At 33.4% G+C, this 6599-nt stretch overlaps 1 long non-coding RNA gene across 1 annotated transcript in view; it reads left to right on the top strand.

The window, feature by feature from the left end:
- The window catches only part of LOC128249819 (uncharacterized), a 26757-nt gene extending 20261 nt beyond the window's left edge, over positions 1–6496 (top strand). The window contains exon 3 of the long non-coding RNA XR_008265941.1: positions 5653–6496. This is a non-coding gene — a long non-coding RNA (uncharacterized LOC128249819). The remainder of the gene's footprint in view (positions 1–5652) is intronic.
- Positions 6497–6599: the final 103 nt, after the last annotated feature.

Here is a 6599-nt window from a genome sequence, read left to right as displayed (position 1 = left end):
TATATATATATATATATATATATATATATATATACATGCACGTATACATATTCCTTAGTAGTATTTTCATAATATCTATTCCATTTCTTTGCATTCTGAGTTTGAATACTACAAAAGTTAATTTTTCTTTTCATCCTTTCATTGTTGATAAAGAAGTGTCATTCCAGAGCAATGGGTTGGCAGTATTGTTAGAGTGTTGGGGATGAAGCCTTGCAGTATCTGTCTTTGCTCTTTGTATTTAGACAACATATCCGTGAGAACACATGTACAAAATTACATCAGAATTTAATAAAATTTGTGCCACTTGTAATGTACAAGGAAGAGGCTTGCATGCCTGATTAACTGACAATCTTCCACTAAAACCTTTGCCCAAGATTGCGCATATATGTACAATGCATAATCAATCTGACTGATAAACTTCTAAAGATAATATATGAACTTACATACATCCTCACATGCACCTATTTACATTTAGAATGTACTAAGAGAAGCATTGGGAAATATGCAAATAAATATTCTATAGATGCTGTATCCCAAATATTAATCTAGCTCTAACCTATAGCATATGACACATAGGTTTGAACAGGTAAAATGTGGGAAAGCCACTTTAGGACTCAAGGCACAGATCTATAATATCTATGATACCATTGCACTGAAGTAATTTCTTGCATTTTATCCATCAAAATTAGATTTTTTATTCTTACAAGTATTAAAGTATGTTTGTTCACTTTTAAAATGTAACAATAAGTATCTAACCTTGTGTACGTGGTCTGATCAATAAGTATCCGGACTGTTGCCATAGTAACGAAGCTAACGCATACGATGTCGAGCCGTTTGATACAGATTGACCCTGAACTCTACTGTGTATGTACACTAAGTTTCAATGTTCTAACCCATTTGCGCTGTTTACAACAGTGTTTGGAAGGAACGTGTGTAGCATGTGATCATTGCATTAACCATGACAGAGAAAGTTGAGCAGAGAATCTGCATCAAATTTTGCCAAAAGCTTGGTGATACCTGCTCAGAGGCCTACGCAAGGTTGCAGAAAACGTATGGAGAGGAATGTATAAGCCACACACAAGTGTACAAGTGGTTCAGATGTTTCCAACATGGCTGAAAAAATGTTGATAATGATAAACATTCTGGGATACCCTCAACCAGCAGAATTGAGAAAAACATCACAGATGTGCGTACAACTGTGAGGGAAAATCTTTCAATCACTATCCGTGGGTTATCAAAGGATGTGCAGGTTAGTTACGGTTCAGTTCAATCTATTATCACTGAAGATTTGGGTATGAGATGTGTGTCTGCCAAGTTTGTGCCAAAACTGCTTTCAGCTGACCAAAAAGACATTTGGTTTTCAGTTGCACAAGATCTCCTTGATTGAGTCGCGAATGATGGAAACTTTTTGAAAACGGTCCTAATGGGTGATGAATTGTTGGTCTATGGCTATGACCCCGAAGCAAAACCTCAGTCTTCACCAGGGAAGACCACAACCTCTACGAGACTGAAGAAAGCACGAATGAGTCAAAACAATGTGAAGATACTGTTGACTGTTTTCTTCAACTACAAGGGGATAGTTCATCATGAGTATGCTCCACCTGGTTAGAGAGTAAACAAAGAGTACTACTGTGACGTTTTGTGGGATGCTATTCATTGGAAAAGGCCACAATTGCATGCGTCCGGTGAGTGGCAATTGCACCATGACAACGCACCTGCCCAATCAGCAGCAGGCTTTGGCTAGGTACACTATTCCCCAGGTCTCACCGTTTACTCCAGTTCTTGCCCCTCATGACTTTTTCCTCTTTCCAAGAATTAAATCCTGCTTGAAAGGAAGAAGATTTTAGAACATTGAGGAAATCAAAGTGAATGTGATAAGGTCGCTGCTGATTATCCCAGAAAATGAGTTCTCGGAATGCTTCCATCAATAGAAACAGTGCTGCATTAAGTGTATGGTTTCTGAAGGGGACTATTTTGAAGGAAATTAAATGGCAAATTGGTATTTGTTGTAGTTTTGTTTTTATAGTCTGGATAATTATTGATCAGACCTCGTATTTTGAGCTTTTGCAATAGTTGGATTGATATCTGAGAAACATCATTTATCGAAAACTTCTAAAAAAGCTCACACACATAACATCATTTATTTATCTTTATTTCTATATTCATTTATATAAGTATTAACATTTATGTATATATATAGGTGTATATAAATAAATCTTTTATTTCTATATAGTCTGTATATACAATACTTTATGGAACATGATCAAAGTCATAATTTATTATGTACACAACATTTATATCATATATACAGCATTTACACAATATTTATTGTAAGATAAATGAATGATAAATATCTTAAATTATGTGTGATATGTATATTGCCGATGTTTTGTTTTTCAGCTTAGCAAGGCAGCGATTGTACTGCATCTACCTGAGCTGTAGGTTCAAGCTGAGGTACATGTACTTTTCTCTGATATGAAAATAAGTATGGAGTGTAATGTGTAAAAAGTTTCTAAAGTAAGTTTTATATATATATATATATATATAGTGGCTGTGTGGTAAGTAGCTTGCTTACCAACCACACATGGTTCCGGTTTTATTCCCACTGCGTGGCACTTTGGGCAAGTGTCTTCTACTATAGCCTCGGGCCAACCAAAGCCTTGTGAGGGGATTTGGTAGACAGAAACTGAAAAAAGCCCATCGTATATATGTATGTGTGTGTGTGTGTGTGTGTGTGTGTGTATGTTCGTGTGTCTGTGTTTGTCCCCTCAGCATCGCTTGACAACGATGGTGGTGTGTTTACGTCCCCGTAACTTAGCGCTTCGGCAAAAGAGACTGATAGAATAAGTACTAGGCTTCCGAAGGATAAGTCCTGGGGTCGATTTGCTCGAATAAAAGGCGGTGCTCCAGCATTGCTGCAGTCAAATGACTGAAACAAGTAAAAGAGTAAAGAGTAAGAGTAATATATATATATATATATATGTGTGTGTCTGTGTGTCGTGTGTATGTGAGTGTGTGTGCGTGCATCCACATGCATGTCTAGACTTACACACACATATATACAGATATACATTATGAATAATGTGAAGCAGGTTAGTGACTGATTATGTCAATATGCCAGATTAGCATAGTTTGTTAATTCAAGAGTAGAGCTTCCCAACCTTTTTATTCATAGGGAATCCCTACATAGAAATTATTTTGTTTATTAATATTGTTATTTCTTTTTGATGAAATGAGATGTCATATGTGATTAAACAAATTATAAAGGCATCTTTAGAAATTTTGGCTGTGCTAAATCCATAAGATGTCAAAATGAAGTTTTAAGAAGCTCCATATTACTCAACATTCTATTTAAACCAAATTCCTTTACAACTCTCTATTAAGAAGATATCTTTCCCATAGTGTCACATGGTTACTAATACATGCAAGAACTTGTTTACATTTGTGAGTATGCAGTGCATGTACAATATAATTTACTATTTAGAATTAAACACAAAAATAACTCAAAAATATATTGCCTTATGATTAGACTTTTCATCCTAATTTCCTTCTAAACCCTTAAGTAACATGTTATGGAATCTTGATTAAGAAAGAAAATCCTAGCGATTTCAAAAATTAAGTTTATAGTTAATTTATTTTAGGAAAGTTTAAGACAAGAATTCTTGGATGTCAGTCATTCTATTAATTAGAGAATATAAAGTGGGGAGCTGGAAGAATCATTACTGCAACAGACATCGTGTTTCATGGCCTTTTTCCTGGTTTTTACATTCTGAGTTCAAATCCCACTGAGGTCAATTTTGACTTTTATCATTTCTGACTCTATATAATGAAATACTAATCAAGTACTGAGGTTTATATAACTAACTTGCCCCTCCCTTCAAAATTATTGGTCTTGTGACAGAATTAGAAAATTTAGATTACAACCCAGACACTGAGTTCTTACCCACTCTTTATATTTATACATTGATTGAATGTACAAAATATATCATAGAAAATTGTTTAATCTATAGTGGGTACCTTTCTTAGTAATTTGGACACTGAGCCATTGTTTTCTGTGTTTAAGAATTGTTTTAGTGGCTAGAAACTTCCTTATTCCTGAGGGATAATTTGTAGTTAAGCACTTTTTTTAATATTATAAAGATTATCAAATATTTACTTTTCAGGTACCTGGACTGAGGCAAAGAGAACAATGAACATTTGCCATGGAAGTAACTAGATGTTTTTTAGTATGGTTTCAGTGCATAGCTTCATTGAGAAAGTATAACAATGATTTAATCGTATTCAATTTATATATTTTGTTGACATAGTTAGGTATTAGAAGATTCAGAGGTAAAATGTTAGTTTTGTGAACTGAAGCAAAAATATGTTTAATTACAGCATGATTTTACACAGCATTATTTGTTCAATATCTACAGTATCAGCATCAATAGAAAGAAAATATCAGCTTTCAATAGCACTGAGTTTATTCATTAATCTTGTTGACTTACAATATAAAGAATTTCCCAATATTTGCATTGTATCAAAATGTTAAAATAGAAAAAAGAAAACAAAGAAAAAAAAACAAAGAAAAAGTTGTTCTTAAACTTCATGCCAAGACATTTTATATTTGAATAAGAGATAGCAAGAATTGGTGAACTCTACTGAAAGATCAATGTTAATATTCATTGTTCGAAATTCAATACTCAATATTCTTGTTCGTCAGTAATGTTGATATAAAGCAAAAATTGCACAAAGTCAATATGGCTGCAGAAAGGCTTTTATAAGTCAATATGCAATGGTAATGTTGGTCCAGTACTATGAGATTGTCACTCAAGTAATCAGTGTTTATATGTAAACATTAATCCCAGAATTAAGTAGGAAAGTAAGATTCAATATTAATTTTATTGCTTCTCAGTCATGCAAAAATGGCAAGTTGTTAATCATAGCTAGAAGGATCTGCTGTGTATAAGATAGAAATATTAATTTCCATTTAGAATTATTACTTGCAATCATTTATGAAGCTAAAGTTCTTTCTCTAATTAGATATAAATTTTCAATAATATTTTCCAAGTCCTTAGTAAAATGTCTTCTATAGCTACAACTGTCATTCAGAAAACAGTCTTGACTCTGTTGAAATGCCATTAAATATTCAGATTCACGTTTTCCTGATTTCTACTAGAAAGGTGAATTCCAAATAAGATTACAACTACAAAGGTTAAATAAGGTAACAGAACAATAAATCTAATGATAATTGCTAAAATCAAGTATAGACTATAACAAGTACTAGAAGCAAACTAGATATCTTAAGGAATGTATATTATCATTAATATACTCATCAATTTTATTCCTACGTCACAAGGAAGCCTCTAAAGTGGTTATTCTACCTGCTAGAAAAAGTAGTCAAATCTCCCTCATAGTAGATCCTAACAGCTTGGTATGGAAAAAAACAAAGAAAAAAAGGACAATTTGGATAGTGTAATCCTAGGTGCATTATACCTGAACACAATGGACGTGAGGATCATGGCTGGAATGGCTTTGATCATAAATCTACTCAATCTAATCTGACCTGAAACTAAGCAATGACATTTTTATTCTGGGCTTTGTTGTAAAGTTAAAAGCATTTATGTAAAATGTGTTACTTAAGCCTGTGTTTCCCAAATTATTATGTTACAGAATTTACACAATTTTGTCAAAATATGGGATCATCATCAGCAGCAGCAGTAGCAGTGGCAGCAACAGCATCATTTCAACATCTATTTTTCCATGCATAGGTTGAAAAAAGTTTACACAGGCAGATTTTCTAATGCCAGATGAGATTCCAGGAGCCAACTCTTACTTGTTTCCAAGTAAGATATTTTTTCATCAATTATTGTGCTTTTGCACAATATTGGAAATGAATAAAATTGTTCATATGACAGTGACACTTGTTTTCACTTATACATGATGTGAAGACAGGAACATACACATGCATATACATGCATACATACATACATACAAATCTGCACATACATACATACATACCTACCTACATATATACAAACAAAAATACCCAGTTGTTGATGTTATTCCAATGAAGGAATCTTGGATCAAGGTTAGAAACCAGTTCTTACTCTATTGGCAAGAAATATTGAAATAAACTGAATAATGACATACATACATACATTAGAAATTAACCGACTTGCACATTTCAAATATAATCTGTAAGTGGAAGAGAAAAGTTATACAAGACATTTCTGAAGTTTAAAATGTAACATAGCTTTTCATCAAAGAATGAATTTAAATACTTAAAAGCGAAAAAGAACGTTCATACATACATATCTATGTATACATTTTATGAAATATGAAGTAGACATGGTGCTAAAGTATATACATATATGTGATGTGATGTGTGTGTGTGTGTGTGCATGTGCATATGTGTGTGTGTATGTATATGTATGCACACACTTCTTAAATATATATCCATGACTGTGCTTCCAGTATATCCATATACGTATAGATGTATGTACCATCATCATCATCATTTATGTCCATGCTGGCATGGATTGGATGGTTAGACTGGGCTGGCATGCTGGAAGGCTGCACTAGGCTCCAGTCTGATTTGGCATGGTTTTCTACAGCTG

The sequence above is a fragment of the Octopus bimaculoides genome, chromosome 1, assembly GCF_001194135.2.
Source record: "Octopus bimaculoides isolate UCB-OBI-ISO-001 chromosome 1, ASM119413v2, whole genome shotgun sequence".
Classification (NCBI taxonomy): Eukaryota; Metazoa; Mollusca; class Cephalopoda; order Octopoda; family Octopodidae; genus Octopus; species Octopus bimaculoides.
Note: the sequence above shows the minus strand (reverse complement) of the source record. Positions and strands in the feature narration are given on the sequence as shown.